This window comes from Pholcus phalangioides, unplaced genomic scaffold, assembly GCF_987345545.1.
Source record: "Pholcus phalangioides strain wild (caught in Gottingen) unplaced genomic scaffold, Ppha-v1.0 ptg000010l_1, whole genome shotgun sequence".
NCBI lineage: Eukaryota > Metazoa > Arthropoda > Arachnida > Araneae > Pholcidae > Pholcus > Pholcus phalangioides.
Genome location: NW_028301603.1, coordinates 37,229,328 through 37,244,239, shown reverse-complemented (window position 1 = coordinate 37,244,239; position 14,912 = coordinate 37,229,328). Strand labels below are relative to the sequence as shown.

The window sequence follows — 14,912 nt, the reverse complement described above, 5'->3', positions numbered from 1 at the left end:
AGTCCCATACATTAGCTGGAAATAAACAGCCTACATATTTTCTACTTATTTTCAAAATTAATTGTACTATACAAAATATCATAAGGCGGGGTCACTTATGGGCATGACGCCCCTCACAAGAGTGGGACTGACAGAGCTACAGCCCGGGGCCTAATATGGTTTTCATCATTTTTTTTTTTCATACCATAAATTTCATATAGGGAAGGGGGGTCTGAAAAATTTAGCCGGGGACTTGAGAAAAACCCCATCTTAGGGAACTTGTTTCAAAATGTAGGCGGTGAGGCCTGGGTGGGTCCATGCTCTAAAGAAGGCCCTGGTTTTATGGGTGGTTTTGTTGGATTCTCTTTCTCACTGTAAGTGTTAGTCACTAATATAAAATCTTTATTTCTTCACACCTTAATTTTTGTTCTCAGCTCTCCAAACCACCTGTCATGGCCCCTTTCTCCATTTTCTTCCGTGACCCCCTTGAAGTATCCCAGTACCACAAGGGGGCCATATGGCCCCCGGTTGAGAACCACTGGTCTAGAGGCATATTTACTAGAGATAATGAAAATCTCATTTCATCAGAGACCATTTCGATCGTAATTTAATGCAATGAATTTTTTTCCGTCATAATTTTTATCATAAGTTTCTTTCACCGCAATTTCTTTTTGTAACATTCATTTCTTTTAAAAGAATTTTATTAGCATTAATTTCTTTTAAAGTAATTTTTTTTTATCATTAAACTCTTTTTCTCACAATATATTTTAAAATAAATTTTTCTCCAAGAGAATTTCTTTTTTTGTGAATACTAAGTGCATTTATTATAACATTTTCATTTGGACTGAAGGGTCCCCAATGGGGCTCTGGGGTAGTGCCGCGGTTGTCCCAGCTTAGTTACGGGCCTGTTAAAAATATACATTCTTGAATTTTCACTTTTATTTTCGGTACTTGTACTATCTTAAAAAAATTCCACGGAATTTTTTTTTTTTGAGGTAATTTTTAAGTTTCCCTGATCATGCTGATTCTATATATCACTTTCTGTCTCATCATCAAGGTGCCTAATGAGCCTGTAAATTCGTCGAATTCTGAGGCACCTCTTTCAAATTTGTCGTATGCATCAAAAATTCACGAATTTATACAAAAAAATTTTTTCACCTCGTGTCCCTTGTTTCAAATTTATTTATTTTAAAAATTTGTTTCTGAAAAGAGGTTTTAGCACATTTTTGTTATAGGAAAGGCATGAAACTTGCAGAAAGTTTCAGAGGTCCTCAACTTTTTTATAATCGCGACTATATTGCCGGTATCCATCATCAAAAAAGAGAAGAGCACCCTTACATCAAGTTAGGAATACGTATACGTGAAATCAATATGGTTCTAAAATCTTATTGTAATTTGTACAAGATATTTAATTGGAACGTTGATCAAGTGCCCGCGAGCACGAAATCGGGCACAAGCATCGAGCACTCTGGATGCACCACGGTGCTCGCGAGCAACGGACTGAAGATGCCTGATTTAGATACTGATTTGAAAGAGTTTCCTGATCATGGTATTACACTTCCTGTTTTCTCATCATGGCGCCTCAACCATGAAAAATTCATTGAATTTTCAGTGGCGCCTCATTCAAATCACGCCACTGAACAGCCACAAAACATCGCCGCGTATATGTAATTTGTCGAAAGCATTAAAAATTCGCGATTTTATATGCACATTTTTTTTTACTCTACCACCTCGTGTCTTTTGTTTCAAATTTATTTGTTTTACAAAAGTTGTTTCTGAGCAGAGATTTGAGCACAAATTTGTTATAGAAAGACGATAGTGTTTTAGATTTAAAAAAATTGGATTTTCACACGGAAAAGTTCCCCGATTTATTATTATTCAGAAATTCTTCAACCTCTTCCTAGTCATGAGCACTGGCAGTATCCCGTCATCAAAAGAAGAGCACCCGTACATCAAGTTAGAAAAATACGCATGCCTGAAAAATCAATACGATTTTAAAATTTCAATGCAATTGAGCGTTGATCAGGTGCTCGCGAGAACTTAATCAGGCACAAGCATCGAGCACTCTGAATGCTTCAGTGAGCACCCACCATGGTGCTCGCGAGCAACGGATTGAAGATGCCTGATTTAGATACCGATTCGGAAGAGTTCCCCTGATCACGCCGATTCCGTATCACACTTCCCGTTTTCCTAATCATGGCGCCTCAATCATGAAAAAATTCATTGAATTCGGTGGCGCCTCCCATGGCCCCCACATCCTGGAGCAGGGCCCCTAGGCTGGGATCTTTTACGCCCCCCCCCCCCCGACCAGACTTTCACGGGGGCCCTTTATGATGAATTTATAGCGTGAAAAAACAAAACAAAAAAAAATGATTAAAATCCTTCCGGCCCCAGGGCTGGAGCCTTGTCAGCCGACCCGTTGTGGGGGGGGGGGGGAAGCACATAGCGCCTCCATTCAAAACACGCGTCCGAACAGCCACGAAACATGGAAATCAGCCTGCGTTTGATGTAATTTGTCGAAAAAGCATTAAAAAATACGCGGTTTTTACACGAACATTTATTTTCCTTTTCCGCCTCGTGTGTCTTTTTGTGTGTTTCGAATTTATTTTTCGATGTTTTTTTTTCCCCCTCGACTGGAGGCTCAACTGGTCAAACGAGCTGCTGCGACGACGGACGTGAGGCAGCAAAAACTAAAAAAGAAGCAAACCTCGCGCGTTTTCAACCTCAGTTCAGTATCCAAGGTAGAGAGACACCACGAGAAAACCAGTCCACGCACAAAAAATCGCAGCTCGTCGAAGTCACTCAGTCGTCTACCAGCAAGCTTCATATTCACACGCACGCAACACGGCAGCGCGCGCGCGCGCATATTGGATTTTGTTCAGATACGCGAAAAAGGAAACCATACATTATTATACACACACACACCGAAAAAATAGAGAAGCCTTTGCTATTCGTGTATGTGCGTGTATGTTTCGGAATTTTGATGGGGGGAAAATGATGTTTCGCAAAGTGTTGTTTCTCGCAAGATATACGTAACCTGTTGAAAAGACCCTCTTCTTTTTTGGATTTTATTCTCATTTCTTTTTTGAAGGATAACTAGTTTTAGCAGGTGAGTCATATATTTTGTGATTTTTGATGCCGATATCTCTCTCTTTCCCCACATTGTGTCGGTAGTATTCGAGAGAGTTCTTTGAAAAACTCAACTCTCTCTCTCTCTCTCTCTCGAGAGAGAGAGAGTTGAGAACTTCCTCATCTGTGACACACTTAAACTTCAAAAAGCGTGAGAGATTTCTATAAATGTGTTTGTGTCCCCCCGTAAATTGTTTGGACGCGTGTTATGTATAATTCACAGCACCACAAACGAATGTAAAGTTTGTGGTGCAATAATGTCTTGTTCATAGTTTACCCGTAAACTCTGAGATATTCATACGTTGATCGGTGAAGGTGGGACCGACGACGATAACCGCGTAAGTCGAATTCGCGTGAGTCGGGGGGGTACGATTTTTTCGTACAAGGGTGATTCTCACGGAATAGGCCTAAATTGCGCCCCCCCCCCCTCAGCAGTTTACATTAAATATATTTGACATGGAACATTTTTCTTTTCGTCACTTTCTATTTATGTTCGTATTTTCTGAAAAGTTGCCACTCTGTTTCCAATTTTCTTCATCAATATTTGCTTAAACAAATTTTCATTTCTTAAGGAAATGTCCTCTTCCTGGCTTTCTTCGGCCCATTTTTCAAAAATTTTAAAATTATAAATTTCTTGTCTTTAAACAAAAATATATTATTATTTTTTCAATAATATGCATTTTTAGGATCTCGATGTATACTTTTTTCATATTTAATCTTTTTTTTATAATTTCAAATATTTTTTTATCAATAGTTTACAGCCAAATGTAAATTTTCCCCAGATTTTTTTTCATTCCATTCGTAACATTTGGAAAACATTAGTTCGAATCCTACAACATCAGCTGCCACCTAACAAGTTTTGTGTTGAGAAGGTTAAGCGCGCAGGCATCTTCTTCAACCACGGTGCTCTCTGAAGTACCCCAGAGTGCTCGATGCTCGCGTCAAATTTCGTGCACGCGAGCACTTGCTCCAAGTTCCAATTAAACACTTTGTACAAATTTCATTCAAGGATTGAAATCAGCCTGATTTGCATGCATTCGTACGTCAAACTTGCCGTAAGGGTGCTCTTCTTTTGACGATGGGTACAGCCAATGCCCGCGACTGCAAAAAGGTTGAAGACCCCTGGTTTAGAGGAATGTAGACACCACTTAACTTCCTTTTAAATCAATTAGAATTGTAAATCAATTCACAAATTAGGTTTATTCAGGAAAAAGAGGCGAGTGCTTTTATCAAACGTCCTTTTCTCCTAGCTAGAAATACATGATTGAAAATTATTTGCTCTTTACCACGTGTTTCAGTTCAGAGACATCTATTGTTTCTGAAAAGCATATGTTTTCAACATGCTTTGTTTCTGATGAGTGTTGCAAAACATGTAAAATTTCCTAGGTAACCAGAAAGAAGGTTTGATAATAATTTAGAGGGAGGGATAAAAAAGATTCAGATTTTTCTTGGTTGCAACATCAAGCTGCAGTAATGTTTCATCTGAAGACTTTGCTTTGACAGTGCAGCTTATGCTCTAGCAAAACAGATACAAATTAGAAATCTGCTGTGACCATAAACTTGACGAAATTCCAGCACCAATAAAAATTCAGAATTAATAAAAGGTAAAACTCTCAAATCTCATCAAAATTCATAATTAAAAAAAAAAAGGAATCGTAAAAATTGATGAAAACTCAGATAAAATGAAAGAAATGATTCAAAAATTAATGAAAATTCAGAACGAATGAAGGAAGTTTTTCAAAAATTGATAAAAATTCAGGATTTATGGAAGAAATAATTCCAGTACCGATGAAAATTCAAGAATCAAACTGTTGAACCTCAAACACTTTGTTTACTAATGAATTTGTTTTCGTTTTGAAAATGTATATATTTTTTCACTTCTATTACCGTAAGTGTGGGGCCTCCCTAACCGCAGGGTCCTGCGACCTCACCTGCCCTCCCCCCGTAAGGGCGTCTCTGCTGTAGCCTGTCAAAAATTGGCGCAGTTTCAACACACATGGTGTTCTGATTGAATAAAACAAGTCTGTATATTTCCATTATCACTTCGATAATCTCTACTATCCGAGCGATAATCCTGTGATTATACTTGAACTTCTTATAAATGGAGCGCACATTTTTCACAGAAAATCGCGTAACTGCGAAATTGCGCGACTCCGGGTAACGCTCGTCGCGGTTTATTACAGCGCGTTTCGAAACTATCCCACACTGTGCAACTCAACGTTATTTACAGACTTCTTTTACCACATTGTGTTTGAAAAATCGGCTTTTTGTCAGACGATAATTTCAAACCAATATATTTCCTACCTGTTAAAAACAATCGAGATCATGATCTTGAAAAGTATATAGTATTAGGTCTTATAAAAAACTAGATATATACAGAAACTATATATAGCTCATATTTTGATGTCATCTTTGAGATCGTAATCATTGCGTACATGTTATATACGCTGTATAAACCACAGGCACAGAGTTTCCTTACCTTTTCATCTTTGGTGAATGCTTAAAATCCTTGTTATCCATGTTTTACCTAACAGGGAACTTCTACACTGAAGAAACTGGAGAAACCGCGAGACACCCAGGCTCTGTCGCAAGAAGCAACGTAAGCACTTCGCCCCCCCCGGAGGGGGGGGGGGAAACAGGACATCTCCGGTAAAACCAAAATTTATTGATACGTCAAAGATTACATATAGTGCAAGGAAATCAAAAATTATGTAAATCGAAGAATCAAATTAATCAAGTTAAAGTAAAGTGCTGCGGGCACGGGGATAATAAATAATCATGGAAAGTTGTATAAAAATCGTATGGCAAAAGGCGCAATCAGAAATTTGATTGATCAAGGATTGTATCAAATGACAAGAAGGGCAGAGCACCTCATTGCGCTCGGGCAGTTCAATACAGTCAGTCTAATTTCTCCGAGACGTCATTAATTAGGTTTGGGATTCATCCTGCTCCTCGTTCGCAAACAGTGCCACCAGCGCACTGTCAGGGTGAAGACGCTCAAAAATGCGAAAATAATTGCGGGGCCAGAGGCGTCTCAATAATTTCGAGAGAGAGAGAGAGAGAGAGACAGAGATGTCCCGTAACCAACCGACTTTGTGTATTCTGTGGGAGAGGGGAGTTGGCATCCAAAAATTCATATACATCGGAAATAATAAAATAATTTACAGAGATAATTCCAGCACAACCCGTGAAAATTCAGAATAAATGCAAGAATAAATTCCAGAACCCGTAAAACTTGATGGAAATTGATAGATTGAAAATGGATGAAAAGTTTCAGAATTCCAGAATTGATGAAGTTTCAGAAATTGGTACTTTATATTTTTTATGCCGCTGTGGTGGTCGAGTGGTTATAGTGACGGACTCGCGATGCGAGGATCTGGGTTCGAACCCCACAGTGGTGGCCGGCCGGCCGAAGTTGGTTTTCTGTGGTTCCCAACTTCAAGGCGCAAATGCGAGCCGATTTCCCCGTTAAAAAGTCTCGCCACAGAGAGCAACAGTCCTACAACGATAAATCATTCAATCATAACACTTCACTCATAGTTAGAAAAACAAGTGGCAGATGGCAGCACTACACATAACAGAGAAACAAAAAAACTTCACGTCAGGTTTCACTACACGTACACGCACATTCCCGCATGTACCGATTCGTTGGGGGGTTCCGCGGGGTGGGGGGGGGGGTGTGGGTGGAGTGCATGTGTGGTGTAGTACTAGTAGTAGTAGTAGGTAGGGCCTCCAAAAAATGGCTCGGGGATCCATGATGTTCTTAAGTCAGCCACCTCGTTGGGCAATTTGCCTGTTGTGGCGTTGTATTTGTATTTGTAGAATTCCAGAATTGATTAAATTTCAGAATTTATGAAATAAATTATTATTACCGTAAGTGATGGGGGGGGGGGTGGCAAATACTGCGGAGCCCGGCGCGACCGCACCTGTCGCGCACTCCCTAAGGGCGGCTCTGAGAACACTCTCAAAAAGAATTCCGATGTCCTGGCGACAATAACGACTTGTCCTTCCACCAATCAGGTGGACTTAACAAATCATCTTCAACCTCTGTTCCTCTGAAGGACGGACGCATTATGTACGTTCGAAGCACCTTCCATTGTATGACATAACATAACCAATTACCAGCTGCAGCTGTTCTCAAGGTTTGGGTGTGGATTTGAGATAGAGATGTGGCTATGAATATGATTTACATCAAATAAAACGGCTATTTTTTGGCGAGTCCTTGCCATTAAACGCATTCCGGTTTGATTCATGCTTCGTTCGATTCGTTTCACCTTTGTTAGACGAACATATCAAATAAAGTAAAAACGTTTTGTCCTTGATAACAGGGGCGTAACAGTGAACACCTGGTGGAAAAACTGAGGACTAAATGCCTTTTTTTTTTTCAATTTAACGTGCGCGTATCGCCATTGTTACGACGTCTCATTGTCTCCGAATGTCCTGTCCAACTACCACTACTACTACTATTTTACCGTACATGCACCTCGTACACATTCCTCTACGGAAATGCTAATGAATTGGCACATGCCGGAATACGTGCTTAGAGTGTATGTGTGGCCCTAACGTATTTATGTTGTCAGAATTGAGCTTGTTTTGTGTTCGTGCTGGTGGTGTCACCTGTCTTCTGTATTTTGAAGTGAAGATGGCAAATGTGCGTGAATTTTCACGTTATGTAAGTGTAGTAGTGATTTCCGCTAAGTAGCATGCACTCTGCGGGGGGGGGGGGGGGCTGGAGGGGCCATATTCACCCCTTCGAAGTTGGAAAACCGTAAAAACCAACTACAGCCGACCACCACTGTGCATCAACGGGGTCCTAACCTGTATCCTCACGATGAGAGAGCATCGTGCTGGACCACATCATCCTGTTTGACTGACCAGTAGGGATGTCTCAAGCTCACCTGCCGCCCAGATGCAAAGTCTCTGGATGTGCCACCCCTAAAGACAAACCTGGCAGGAAGTTGACAGGGTTTAGTGAAGGTTACCCTGGGATAAACCTGATTTTATTTTAGTACAGATACACAAGTGTTTCCCAACTTCGAGCCGCTAGTCTTAGCCGATATGCCCGTTAAAAAGTCTCGCCACAGAAAGCAACAGGCTTACAACGATAAAATCTTCAATCATCATCACTTCAGTCATGGTTAGAAAAATTGATGGCAGATGGCATAAAAAGCATTACACAGAAACAAACTTTACGTTAGGTTCACAACACGAACACGCACATTCCAACATGTACCAGTTCGTTAGAAGTTCCGCAGAGGAATATGGACGAGGTGCATGTCTGGTTTAGTATAGTATAAATGCACACACCATTGTGTACCGATCAAAATATGTGTTACCATATGGCCTGCTTTTTAAAAACTTGGCCCACATTTTGGTCCAGACTAATTTTACCGTTCTTAACTACGCCAGACAACTTGAATCCTCATTACAGCTCTTATTGATGAGCCATGTCCCATCCTACAAGCTGCAGCAGGGCCTCTAGGCTGAAATCTTTGGCAGGCCGCTTTATAGTGAATTTATAGCTTGGAAAAAAAAACAAATAATGACGCTATATATATATATATATATAATCGTCCCGAACGGGAGCCCTGTCAGCTCTCGTGGGAGGCCATAATCGTTGCTTACCCTTATCCTTTGAAGAGCGAGTATAACGATGCGACTTTTATTAGGAAGTTTATTTCCAGGACTTTTATTAGGAAGTTTATTTCCAAGGTGCTTCTGGTGCCTCAGGAACCAGACAAGTGAGGAAGCCGAATGCTTCCTTCGCCTTTTATTTGACCGTTTCGGGAAAATTACTGCGGGGGGGGGGGCCACCAAAATGCACACTTGCCCCCCCCCCCTCCCCTGTATAGAGGATATTTTTGTTTCTCGTATTACGGTCTCAGTCCCTGTCTGTTCCCCTCAAGTTTTCTCAACATCTTCATCGTCAAAGTATGGTTCAAAAGCGATACGTCATGTGAGTTTTCACTATTGGAGAAATTTTTAAAAATTTTGGTGTCTGACTAAAGCTTGAACTGCCGCCCCCCTTAAAATCTGCCGTCCGGGTACACCGCATCTTTTACACCAGTAAGGTCAAACTCAATTGGACCGTGGGCCACCAATTACTACGAATCAATAATGTAATTGTAAAAAAGGTTGATTAGTAATTAAAAACTTGTTAATTAGTGATTAAACCCCTTTACGATCACGGGCGTAATACTGCGTCCAAACGCCAGTGAAATAAATTCAAACAAGTTCTCTGCACTTTCTATAAAAAGAAGTTTCTTTTTTCTTTCCCTCCTTTTTTTTTCTATATACTCCTGTTGAAGATTTTTCTTCACACTTATAATGTATCTTTCTACTATATGCATGTAAGAGCGGAAGTGAATACGTAGGGTGAGGGTGAAAAGACGTGACTCTAAAACAAACTCTATTTTTCCTTTTATTTTTTCCCTTCCCCTTCCTTTTTATAACTTGCGGTTAGGTTAGGGGCGAGGTTACCAGATTTATCGCTCATTCGTGAAATAGAGATAATCCAAATTTTGTGCAAAAGCTTGTACGTGAAGTAGTTAAAAATAATTTTAAAATTTTGAAAAACTAAAAAAAAAAAAAAGACTTTCCAATTAGAATTAAAGATCATCTTTCGGAAACGTTTCGATATCTCTCCGAGATATGAAGCTGGGTGTGTCCGGTCCTTCAATGTGTGTGTTCAATGCAGGGCCACAGCTGGGGGGGGAGGGGAGGGGAGGGGGCAGAAATTCTGAAACCTCTCCTTCAACATTACCAGGGTGGTGTCAAAATGCGCGCTTGCCCCGGTTTCTAGTTGCGGCCCTGGTTCAATGTTTAACACCGTTGGTATAGTTTGTATTTTGTAAACTGATGGAGGATCAATGGTGAAAATCTTCTGGAATAAATCAGACATGGAAAAAAAATGAGAATTACGTGGAATTACAAAACGATCATAAAATTTTTACTTTTAATTGTGAATGTTAGCGCCCTCTATGGGCTAGATGTAAAACGATTATACGTACGTACTAAAGGCAACTCAGACGCTTCATACCCACTCTCAACTCTAGGTTTTTTTTCCCAAGTCTTGGCAGCACATATGTGCCATTAATATCAAATGTTTTTATTGAAACATAAAACGATTATGATCATAATAATTTTATTATTAAAATAATAGAATTATTATGCGTATAGTAGTTGAATGTGTATGATGACAGTTGTGTGAATCGCAATATTCGATAAATCGGGGAGCTTTAGCCATCGCCGTCTACGGAATAAATTTTGGTTCCAGAAGGATTTTTACTTGTATCTGTTTAAGCGGGGTATCCGTTTATCCGATTAAGCGGGGCCGACTGTGTTTCCGCACAGGCTTGAACGCTGCTAAACTTATTCGATTTTTGCTACTATCAAACTTATTAGATTAATCGGGGAACAACATTGTCTCAATGGAATAAATTTTGGTTCCAGAACGGATTTTTATCTGTTTAAGTGGGGGATATCGGTTAATACGTTATCCGATTAGGCGGGGCCGACTGTATTTTTCACAGGCTCGAGCGCTGTCCATTTCCAACTCTTTGCAGCGGAAGTTCTGCTGATGATGGATGTGCACTGGGCAGTTGGTTACATTTCCATTCGTTCATTCAATTTCGTTGAAAGTTTTGAAACAAAATTTGAAAAAAAAACAAAGAATCTTACCATCCGTACACATCAGACATTTTCTGCTGCTTTTATCATTCATTTCTAAGGCCGGCATTACACTATAAAAGTTTGATAAAAGTTCGTTTATAAAACTTAAAAAAATGTAACCAATAGGCGGATCAGTTAAGTTCGCTCGAATGTAACATATGTGCTTATTGGTTATATTTTTCAAGTTTTATAAAAGAAGTTTTATCAAACTTTTATAGTGTAATACCGGCCTGAGCCAAGAAACCTCTATTCGTTTTGCGAATATGTAGCTGATTTCATTACTGGCTCTCACTGCCAGAGTCATTACGTTTCAAACAAAATTAGTTTTAAAGTAAAGATATTTTTTTCGGATCGCGTTGGGACGTCGCGGGCCATCACTAGCGCTTTCGGGGGGGTCCTCCCCGGGTAGCCAGTTTGACACCCCTGCTTCACATCCTCGCTCAAGCCGCCCCCTCTGACCCGAACGGTATAAAAAACTAGTAACCCACACAACAACACCGGCTAGGTTGGATGCACAGTTAATTCATACAAACGCACCATTCATACATCCTGCGGTTAGGGCCGTGATCATTTGATCGTAACAGTGTCGATGAACCTGAAGAAGCTCGCTTATAGCGCTGAGAAATAAATGAAATACGCCTAAAAGGCGAGACAAGAAAGTAGCTGCGCTCTTATTTTGTACGTTATTTTTCATTATTTACGAACAATAAAGAAGGAGAAGACGTTTTTTTTTTCTTTTCGATTCTTTATTTAACCTCGAACGCACGCACAATACGATTGTCCACTTGCTCCATTTAATGCGCCATCGATGCCATGCGAGTCCCTATAATACCGTAATGATAACAATAAAAGGGAGGAGGAAAAGACACACACGTCTTTTAATGATTTCGATCCCGCAATTGACCGTCGAGGAGGGTGAGGTTCTCGTTTATTTTTCCGCAATAATAATGATAATAAAATACATATTTCGGACGCTGCTCCATTTTCTGGTTAGATTCTGGTTGTTTTTTTTTTTTTTATATTTTGCGGACGTATTCAAACTGAAATGCCGATCGATTATGGGTTATTTACCTTCATTTTATATCGGAATTGTGATTGAGTTCCGCTATATCGATCTGAATTCAATAGCAGACATACGACGATGATAGTCTTATGACTAGTATACAGGGTGTCCCGTAAGTACTAATGCTTATCTCATCAGCATTAGTACTTACTCATTTGTCGTAGAGGTAATGGTTTCAGTTTAAAACATGCTCAAAATGCGTTCGAAAATTACTCTGCAGCAGTTTTTAGAATGAAAATACAGTGTGTAACAAAATAAATAAAAAAAATCTAAATTTTCATACGGTCCCCCCACGTCCTCTACATTCCACTTAGAAAATTGCTGCCCTGTCTCTTCTGAGTCCACCAAACAAAACAGATCCTATGTTTCCAACTGCAATAGTCGCAGAGAAATTCGAATTCAAAAATCGGAGAAGAGTTGAAAGAAGACAGCGTGAATGAGGGAAAGGAGCGCTGTGTGTCCGTGTGTCCGTCCGTCCGTTAGTTTTTGCTGTCTTTTTCCCCGACTTTTCTCCGATTCTTCAGTTCAAATATCTCAGTGAATATTGCTGTCAACAACATGGGATTTCGTTTTTTGGCCTCGGAAAATACAGAGAGGGCAAAAACTTCCTAATTGGAAGTTAGAGATATAAAAATGTAGATTTCTTATTTTGTTACACGCTGTACTTCGACTCGCATAACTGTCAGGGCAGACTTGACCCAGGCTCTGTCCCTTCCAGGATGTAAGCCCTTTACCCGTATGGGTTGGGCCCATGCTGGGGAAACACTCTCCAAACTGATACGGGGTAATTTTTTGAACGCTTTTTTGAGCATTTTTTTAAATTGGAATCACGCTTCTACGAGGGACGGTTGATGAGGTAAAAGCCGCATCATCACTTACAGGACACCCTGTATATAAAAGTTACGTGTTGTTTAAACATATCTAATGCATTTATTGCGAAGTCTAATACGCGTGGAAAATATACAAAAATTTTCATTTTGTTGCCTTTGACATTAGGAAAAAACGATTATTTGTAAAAATACTCTGTATTAACTACTTGATAAAAATTTATTCCTCTAATTTTTGTAAATACAGTGAAAGTTTGTTATAACGACAGTTCACAATCCAGAGGGAAGATTGCCGTTATAAACTAATTTTGAAACGAATCTGTTTTAATCAGTACTAACTATAATACCCGGCGCTGCCCGGGTTTTCTTCAATGAGGCTTTTTTGGATCACGTGATATCTCCCTCTTTCTTTGAGGGACATGCAAACCGTATCTAAGTTAACCAATATGGCGACTTCCAGCGCGACTCATGAAAGAAACAAATCTTGATTTAAAGAAACGTAGAAATGAATATATATTTTTCCTTTTTTAAGGGGCGCTACGTATTTCGATAAACCTCCACCCCCTGAACTTCAAGTTACCCATCTGCCTATTCCAGCTTCCAAAAATGCTTAGTTAAAGCTGTGGAATTTCTTCGATGTACTTTATGGGCCCATAATTAATTTTAAAACATCCTAAACTATATGAATTTATGCAGTTGAATATTGAAAGACAATACGCGGAGACATTAATTTTCATGCTTGAGAAGATGTAAATATAAAAAGTTGAAATCAATGTTATTGCATGAATATCCAACGCAAAAGTAGGTCCGGGGCTAATTACTTCCTATTTAATCTCCTGGGCTTCGTATATCTCTAAACGAACTCAATATTTCAAAAATCTAGAATTCAATAAAATTTTTAAAATTATTCATGTGGCGGAAAACCCCACCAAATTTCCGCATTTCTACAGTAAAATCGGCAATTTTAACGCTGTGGGGATCATCCTTTGCCTGACCCTCAAAGTGATGCTGATAATGATTATAGCATCTATTCAAAAGTCTCATTACTGGAAGGAGTGGCAAACTATTATACATATAGTAACAGGATTAGAGAAGTTACAAACCATTGCAAAGGCATATACACGTCTGAAAAACGCATTGCTAGGGAACCACGGTAACCAAATTAAACGTTCGGAAAGTGATTTTTTGAGGCCCAAAAACCATTGTTGCCCGACAATTTTTTGCCCATTTGGGGCATTTGGCCTGCTCTGACGAAATTTTAAAGTAGCCTATCGTTCAAGTCGGGTCCCGTTTGATATATATGCAAAATGTGGCGTCGATCGATCTAAAATTGTAGATTTGTATAGAGAACATACACACACACACACACACATAGAAAATCAATTTTATATATATAGATCTAGCTGATACCCGGCGACGTTGCCCGCCCTGTAAAAAATTTATATACGTATAGCTTATTAATTATTTCTTAACCAAAAACATTTCTGCATCAAGTAAGAAAAAATTACTTTTATTTTTAAATATTTTAATCAAAAAATTGAGGCAATTGCTTGTGAATGCACAATATTTTTTGTTTTCCCATGTGGTGTGTAGATGTACAAATTTTTGGGATTACCAACACGCGAACAGGTGACGAAAAGGTGTCCGTGTGAAAAACAGGGCTCAATTAGCTTCATTCCTGCCACTGCCAACGACTGGCCTTGCGCTTTGTTGATTGTCATGGCAAAAGCTAAACGAAACGGGAACTGTAATCGCTTGAAAGTGAATGGCATTTCTTCAGTGATAATTGGGGTACGTGGAATGAAGACGTCTTCTCCTCCGGCACATCCAAGTTAAATTCGTTGCTTCAATGATGTAGTTGTGCAATTTCTTCCCGCAGAGTCTGGTGCCATTGCAGAGTCTCGGTGTCTCCAAATGTCTTAAAAGCATAATAGGTGCTCCGACTTTGAGGGTCAAGTTGTACACCCGGGTGGCACACCCGGAATATCCAAAGAGTTCAGAAATTCTGCAGGATACAGAACTGTCTGCGCTGTGTCTGTGACAGTGTCAACCGATTTATAAGATGTCTCCCGGAGTAATTTTTAGGATTTTTTCGTTGATCTTGTTCACGCTGTCATTTTTCGGTGCCAGAATCGCTCTCTCATAAAGCCACTTATGGTTTCGGTGATTTTGTTGAATGTTTGTGGAGACTTTGTCTAAAAGTTCTTGAACTTAATTTAACAACTGGCAAAATCCATTTGGGA

The 14,912-nt window shown here is 39.6% G+C and overlaps 1 protein-coding gene across 1 annotated transcript in view; it reads left to right on the top strand.

Moving 5' to 3' along the window:
* The first annotated feature begins 2,708 nt into the window (after positions 1-2,708).
* The window catches only part of LOC149081384 (Ig-like and fibronectin type-III domain-containing protein 1), an 83,386-nt gene continuing 71,182 nt past the window's right edge, over positions 2,709-14,912 (top strand). Inside the window, exon 1 of the mRNA XM_089238200.1 lies at positions 2,709-3,088. The gene's annotated coding sequence lies outside the window, so the exon portion shown is untranslated. The remainder of the gene's footprint in view (positions 3,089-14,912) is intronic.